General features: G+C 42.5%; 1 pseudogene; it reads left to right on the top strand.

Annotated features, from left to right (window-relative positions):
* The first annotated feature begins 3,722 nt into the window (after positions 1 to 3,722).
* The window catches only part of LOC102766726, an 11,939-nt pseudogene continuing 7,158 nt past the window's right edge, over positions 3,723 to 8,503 (top strand).

Genomic DNA, 8,503 nt, shown 5'->3' with positions numbered 1-8,503 from the left:
ATACCGAGTTCTGCACTGGACCCTGCTGCCACCCGCCCGCGGGTCCGGGTCCAGGAACACCCCGGGACAAAGGAACACAAGTATATATCCTGGATACTCTGTGTCCAGGGCGCGTAGGAAATGGACGGCTGGCCACGAGCCCAGTAATCCCAGGACGCCACCAGCTCATCAATGAAAGAAAACTTTTTGAATGAAAATATTAGTGGAATCAGTTTAAATGCATTCTTCACAGTCCTGTAAGTCTGGAAAAGTTGGAAAGTGATTTGCAGATTCAGGAAAAGGATTGGTTGTCAGGCTTTCTGAGTGTGAATGGCCATGCCAAAATTCACCTGTTGCATCAACTCCCGGAAATTAGTACTTGCATCTAGGTAGTTTCTGGTTTGTATTTACAAACAAAAATTATAGTACCCATTAAATTGTTTATTTCTCACGAAGCATTACTGTTAATTCTTTACCCCATACAAGGAAGTTTTAGCCAGGAGTCTTAGGTAGCAATATCGATAAAACAGTTTTTAAAATAATATTAAAAATACAATACTGTAGCCAAAACCGGTTTGGCTCAGTGGATAGAGCATCGGCCTGCGGACTGAAGGTCCCAGGTTCGATTCCGGTCAAGGGCATGTACCTTGGTTGCGGGCACATCCTCAGTGGGAGATGTGCAGGAGGCAGCTGATCGATGTTTCTCTCTCATCGATGTTTCTAACTCTGTCTCTCTCCTTTCCTCTCTATAAAAAATTAATAAAATGTATTTTTTAAAAAATACAATACTGTATACTTTTAAAGGACTTAAAATTATGTATCTATTAAGCATCCAAACACTCGGGTGAAATTGGGGTTGGTGGTGGTGGTTTTTGTTGTTGTTATTAAATTTCTGAATCACTTGAAAGACCCTTTAAAACCCACATACAAATGCATGTGTCATTTTAAGCCAAGATTGGGAAAAATTCTCCAGAGCTGGCTGCCGGAAGCCAGTCCATCCTTGCTGCTTGACACAGTGGCTGCAGGGAAGAAACATCTGCATAGCGTATGTTTCAAGGGACCTGGCATATATGGCATACTGTTCTTAACACGTTTGGTCACCTCTCCGAGAAAGGTTGTTTCCCCAGGTAGGGATTTTTCCCTGAAGTTAGGGAGGGAATAAAACCCCTTAACTAAGTGCGAACAATCACGCTTAAGCTACATAATCTTTACTCCCTGGAATGGAGATAAGAGCTGCCCTAACTTTTGGAATAGAAATTGATAGGATTAAAATCAACTGGTATAAATACAGATGTAACAAGACAATAAAAGACAGAACTTGGCTGGAGATCCTGGCTAGGCTGCTGATCACCTGAATGCTGTCTCTGTGTCATTCCTTCTTCGCTGACTCCGTCCACACCTTTGGGGAGCCCTGGACCTGCTGGGGTTGAACCCCAACAAATGGCTCTTAATAACTATTTGCAAAATTGAAAAACACCTTCTACAGATAAAAGTTTATTGATATCAGTAAAAATGAAATAAATTTCCAGCAACCTCTAAAGTCAACCAAGAGGGGACTGCTAAAAATGGAGAAAACACACATGAAATTGACTAAAAAGCACATAAAAAACAACATGATAGCACGGGGAATATAGCATTGTGCAATTATGTAAAATAAAAACAAACCAAAAACCCATACATAGAAAATAGTTGGCAATACAAAAAAATGTTTGTTTTCTGGGTAATAACATGACTATTTTTTCCTTCTACTTTAGTGAAATTTTCTAAATTTGATATAATACAGATATATAACTTTTATATTGGGAAAATGAATGCTATTTAAAGGCAAAAATAGATAAAATGTCAGTGTTTACTTTTAGTCAGTAAGTATACAGATGTAAGATAGATAGATGACAATACTTAGAGTCATATCCTCATCCGACATTGGGCTAAAACCACTAAAACAAACAACAAAAAACTTTCTGCCTTGTTTTTAGTCTAATTTAAAAAATATTTTAGTTTGTGATTTCTTCATATTAATGTCAGTTTATTTTCTAGCCAACATTATACTACAACCTAATCTCATCCTAATACTTTTTCAAGCTGATCATTTCCATTTTGCTTGACATGTGAACCAAAAACAAAGAAAGATGCTCTCATAAGTCATAAATTCCTAATTGGGAACTGGGCAGGTCATAGAATACAGTCATAACTTTTTTTTTTCAATAGATAGGACTTACAATTTTTTGGTCAAATGTTTGTTTGTTTGTTTTTTAATTGATTTGGTGGGGGGGGGAGAAATTCATCAGTTGTTCCACTTATTTATGCATTCATTAAATGGGTTAATTCTTGTCTGTGCCCTGGCCAGGGCTCCAACCCAAAACCTTGGCACATCAGAAAGATGCTCTAACCAACTGAACTAACTGACCAGGGCTAGTGAAAGGTTTTTAAGCAATCCCTGCCCACTGTTCTTGTGCATATAGGTTAACACGCCTTTGCAACTCCTGAATACCCCCTTGAAGGTATAACCACCCTCAAGAGAGCACATGATCTTGTTAACTATCCTGTTATTCAATTGCTGCCTTGGTCTCTCTCAGCTTCATGTAATCTTCCTTAGATTCCTTCCTTACTTTGGAATGAAGAAAAGAAATTTCAACACTGTCCTTCTCCGGAGCATTTGAGATCTAGCTTCCTGGCAACTGTGGTCAATTTTGGCTCAAATAAACTCTTACAAAATATTTTTAGAGGTGTGGACTGTTGAGGTCCAGCCCCAGCAGGTCCAGGGGCTCCCAAAGGTGTGGATGGAGTCGGCGAAGAAGAAATGACACGGAGGCAGTGTTCAGTTGATCAGCATGGTTGGGTTCTCTAGCCAGGATCTCCAGCCAAGTTCTGTCGCTAGGTTCTGTCTGTTATTGTCTTGTTACATCTGTATTTATACCAGTTGATTTTAATCCTATCAATTTCTATTCCAAAGGTTAGGGCGTTTCTTATCTCTATTCCAGGGAGTAAAGATTATGTAACTTAAGGGTGATTGTTCGTAGTTAAAGTGATTAACTACCCGCCTGGCATTTAGTTAAGGGGTTTTATTCCCTCCCTAACTTAGGGACAGAGTAAGTTAGGGTTAGGGTTAGGGTTAAGGTTTATTCCCTCCCTTACTTATTCCCTCCCTAACTTACTCTGTCCCTAAGAGACAAGAGTAAGGTTTTAATGGCAGGAGAAAAGAGACAGGCAGGAGAAGAGAAGCAGGCACCTCAGAAGGAGAATAAGCTTCCTATTCTGCAGGAACCCCCCCACCCCAAGGAAGCCCCGCCAGTTTTACTACCTCCATACGTGCCTCAAGTGCCACCCAGTACTCCTTTGCCTGGTCAGGGAAGCTAAGATACAACACCTCCTTCTGTCTCTCTCCAACTGGAATCTCCAGAGCCAGTTGGATGGCACTTGCACTCAGCTAATCAGGGACCCAGGCCAACCCCAGCTTTTCAGATGCCTCTCTGGGAGAATCGGGGTCCCTAAGTGCTTGGAGAAGATGGGACCCTATAAGAGGGGGTGATCAGTCTTTTACTACCAGCCTTTCACCATGACCAATCTCCTGAATTGAAACATCACACTCCCGCTTATTCTGAAAGACCTCAGGCCATGGTAAACCTCTAGAGTCAATTTTCCAGACCCATAAGCCCACCTGGGTTGACTGCAAGCAACTCCTTCTCACGCTCTTTAACACTGAGGAGCACATGAGAATAGCTGGGGCCAAGAAGCCCACCAATATGGCCAAGACCTCCGAGGTCTTCCAAAAACCTGATGAAAGTCCAGCAGCCTTCTATGAGAGACTCTGTAAGGCATATCGCTTCTACACTTCTTTTTATCTTGAAACCCCAGAAAATCAAACTATGGTCAATGTAGCCTTTGTAGGTCAGGCTCAGCCCAACATAAGGAGAAAGCTGCAGAAGCTCAAGGATTTGTGGGGGGAAAATGCAACCAAGGTTCTAGAAATAGCAAACAAGGTTTCATCAACCAAGACAGGGCGACTAAGGAGGAAGCGGAGGAGAGACTGAAAAAGAAAGCAACCTTGATAGTGGCAGCTATTAAGGAATCAAGCTCCCGGACATATAAGAAAGGGAAACAACAAGGACCCAGGCCAAGGGAAAGAAGGACAAACCTTTAGCAGGATCAGTGTGCCTACTGTAAGGCATCTGGACACTGGAAAAATGGATGTTCAAACCACCAGAAAGGAAAGTCAGGGTCATCCAACCCACCTAGCCGCTACCGGCTGGAACCATCCAGGGCAGATCTCATTGGGCTGGCTGTGCTCCCTCGTTTGGTAGTCAAGAAAGAAGCCTCTAGTGCAGGGGTGGACAAACTTTTTGACTCGAGGGCCACAATGGGTTCTTAAACTGGACCAGAGGGCCGGAACAAAAGCATGGATGGAGTGTTTGTGTGAACTAATATAAATTCAAAGTAAACATCATTACATAAAAGGGTATGGTCTTTTTTTTTTTTAGTTTTGTTCATTTCAAACGGGCCAGATCCGGCCCGCGGGCCGTAGTTTGCCCACGGCTGCTCTAGTGTCTAGTGTCTCTCTGGGCTTTTAACCAAACCCATCCTTTACTGGTACAGTGGGGCCTTGACTTATGCATTTAATTCGTTCTGTGACAGAGCTCATAACTCAAATTACTCATATGTCAAATCAAAAAGTGAACGAGTGAGACACGTGATGCTGGGCTGATGTTTCGGCATTTGCTGTGAGGTTCGCTGCGCCAACTAGCGGTGGGGTATCTGAAGCTGGCTCGTAACCCGAATTTTAGCTCACAACTCAAAGCAAAAAATTGGCCGAGAGACGGCTCGTATCTCGAAAAACTCGTTAGTCAGGACACTCGTAAGGCAAGGCCCCACTGTATATCACTTCTTTTCAACCTACTATAAAAGTACTATTTATTTATTTATTTTTAATTTAAATTCTTTATTGTTGAAAGTATTACTTATGTCTCCTTTCCCCCCACTGACCTCTCCCTGGCCACTCCCACCCCCCAGCACAGGCCCTCACCTTCCTACTGTCTGTGTCCACGGGTTATGCTTATATGCATGCATACAAGTCCTGTGGTTGATCTCTCACCTGCCCCCTTAGTCAATCCCCTGCCTTCCCTCTGAGGTTTGAGGGTCTGTTCAATGCTTCTATGTCTCTGTATCTATTTTTGTTCATCATTTTATGCTGTTCATTATATTCCACAAATGAGTGGTGAGATTTATCTTTCGCCGACTGGCTTATTTCACTTAGCATAATGCTCTCCAGGTCCATCCATGCTGTTGCAAATGGTAAGAGGTCTTTCTTTTTTACAGCAGCATAGTATTCCATTGTGTAGATGCACCACAGTTTTTTCATCCACTCATCAAGAGTACAATGTAATATAACCATTGTTTGTTGTCACCAAACACTTGATCAATGAAGTCTGCTACTCTCACACAGGGCCTGTTTGGTCTATACTTGCTTAGACAACCTACAAGACAGGTCTCACCTGCATTTTTTTCAGAGGAGCATTGTCACCTTATCAGCTCCAGAAAATGAAGTTTTAAATCCACGGAGTCAATCTGCCAAAAGCAGGTAGGGAAAATTCTATGTAGCATTGCCTCTTTTACTGAAAGATTCAGGCCAGCTTTTGCAGCAGTTTTATAGCAGTCACAAGTGCTCTCTCAGAAACAAAGGATACTAGAGTTTGTGAGAGACAGCAGTTGTTCTTTGGCTACACATGGGATTCTGTACATGAATGTTAACGTAAGAAACATTCAAACCTGTGAAGCGTTTTCGTGAGTTTACAACTGCCAGGAAGCAGAATCCGAACAGATTGAGATGATGCTCCAGAGAGTGGCAGTTCTGCGCCTTCTTTTATACATTACAATTAAAAGAGGAAACACAAGTGGGTTACATGAAACCCATTGGTCATAGATTAGGGAGGTGGGAGAAAGTACAGATAGGGAATAGAGAAACTTCTGGGACTGGATAGAAAATAAAATGATAGACACACACTTCTTTTACTTAGATGGATGCAGGATAGTTAGCAGTCAACAATTAACTCAATAACAATGAGGGGATTTGTGAACTCCACAGACCAGTGCCTCTGCTTTGAGAGGTCAGGAAAAAGGAAAATTACTTTGACATTCCAACGATATGTTATCAAAGATGCAAAAAGACAATAGTCTCAGTTAAGGTTAAGATTGACCTTTGTTCCCAGCTGGCGTGGCTCAGTGATTGAGTGTCGACCTATGAACCAGGAGGTCACAGTTTGATTGCCGGTGGTCAGGGCACATGCCCAGGTTGCAGCCTTTATCCCCAGTGTAGGGCATGCAGGAGGCAGCCAATCAATGATTCTACCTCTCTCTCTCCCTCTCCCTTCCACTCTGAGATCAATGAAAAAAAGCCGGGAGCCCCTCCGACTGGCAGGCTGGGGGAGGGGTGGAGAGGTGCTCCATGCGCCTCCTGGTGACTGGTTGTTTGGTCGTTACGGCATTACAGCCACTGGCCTTTTATAATCTTAAAGTCTTAAAGCAGCAACTGAACCAAAGGTGTTTCAGTTCAAAAATCTGAAAAGGAAGAGGTAACCACCTACATGTAATTATTCCCTTTAACTACTTGGCAAATGTCTTTCCTCTTCTCTGTTTCTCTGGTTTTCTTCTCTTCAAGTAGGAAAGGATTTTGCATCTTCTAAAAGAGACAACATGCCCCACCTAGAAAGAATTCAAGCAAGGCAGTGCCCTCCTACAAAAATAACAGGTATGGGATATTGACTATTTTTTCTTAGTGTACTATTTGGACACAGAAATTGACTTTCTTATACATGTTCAATAACCAACAGCATGGGAATAAAGTTGCTCATCCTCAATTGTCACATGTGTCCATGTGTATGTAAAAGTTTTGCATATCATTGGTACATTTTAGGTTCTGAATCAAGAAAGCTCCATTTTATTTTATTTGTCCTGTTGCTGACAACAAAGGGGGAGAGTTGATTGCTTTGCAGGGATAGAGGACTTTGGCTGCTTTTGGTGAAACAGCGTTGGCTATTCTTTCCCTTAGAGAAGGAATAATTGCATTGTTTGGGAGGCTTTGGCAGTGGGGATAAGGACACTGATGAAGTATTTGATTCATAAATAGAGGAGTGGGTTCTGCATAAAAGTAGACTTGAGCCTGGCTGGTGTTGCTCAGTGGTTGAGGGTTGACCTATGCACCAGGAGGTCACAGTTTGATTCCTAGTCAGGGCACATGCCTGGGTTGCAGACTGAATCCCCAGTGTGGGGTGTGCAGGAGGCAACTGATCAATGATTCTCATTATTGATGTTTCCATCTCTCTCTCCCTCTCCCTCTGAAATCAAAAAATTTATATTAAAAAATAGACTTGAAATCAGGACCTAAGTAAGCAGCAACGACTTTTATCAGTTAAATACAAAATATGTTTGTGAATCCCACAGAACAGGAAGGTAAGGTTGGCCTGAACAATGCTACAAAGTCTCTTAAGAGTACTGCCAGTTCTTCCATTTGGCTTTACTTTTTAAAGCTGCTTCCTCCTCGGCCAGGAGCTGTTCACCTTTTCCTGAAGCCTGGCTAACAGCAGGGACACATTAGGAAATGTCCAACAAATTCCTGTAGTTCTGTTTGCTTCAACTTCCACTGGCAGAAAACCCTTTTCTGAAGCACAACCACCAAAGCTGTGTGTGTCTTGGGCTCCTCTCTAACAAAATGCTTGAAAAATCTTTCAAAGACCCCAGAAGATTCCAACACCCCGTTCAGCACTACGCACATTATCCCTCTAGGTATGGGTTGCTTGGCTCTCTGAGGCTTCTATGATAAAGCTAAGATTTTAAAAGTTATGTAAGCATCAAACCCCTAGGGTATGTGTTCCAGTTATATTTAGAGTTGCAAAAGTTCTTTTCTCTCTTGGAACATTCGGGGTCTAAACTTTCTTGTTTTTAGAATATTTTTTTAATTATTTCAGAGAGAAAGGGAGAGGGAGAGAGAGACAGAAACATTAATGATGAGAGAGAATCATTGATCAGCTGCCTCCTGCATGCCCCACACTGGGGATCAAGCCCAGAACCTGGGCATGGGCCCTGACCAGGAATTGAACTTGTGACCTTCTGGTCACTAAGCCATACCAGCTAGGCTAAACTTTTCTGTTCAGACTACCTTCCAATATACACACAGATTCCAACTCCCTTGAGCGTAAAAAGGAAAAATCATCCTATCTAATAAAAGAGAAACATGGTAATTAGCCATACCTCCAATACCCTTCCCATTGGCTAATCAAGGCGATATACAAATTAACAGCCAGCCAAGATGGCAGCCGGCAGCCAGGCAGCTTGAAGCGAACATGAGGCTTGCTTGCTCCAGTGAAGGAGGAAGCCAAGGTTCCCCGCCTGCCTTACCAGCCTCTGAGCTTGCAGTTTGAAACATTGTTAAAAAAATAGAATCTAAACAAAACCCCAGAAACCTGCTTTCAGCCAGCCAGGATCTCAGAGCTGGAGTTGATACAGTGTTTCGATTATAGAACCCAAACAAACC

This window comes from Myotis davidii, unplaced genomic scaffold (assembly GCF_000327345.1).
Source record: "Myotis davidii unplaced genomic scaffold, ASM32734v1 scaffold356, whole genome shotgun sequence".
NCBI classification, from domain to species: Eukaryota; Metazoa; Chordata; class Mammalia; order Chiroptera; family Vespertilionidae; genus Myotis; species Myotis davidii.
Note: the sequence above shows the minus strand (reverse complement) of the source record. Positions and strands in the feature narration are given on the sequence as shown.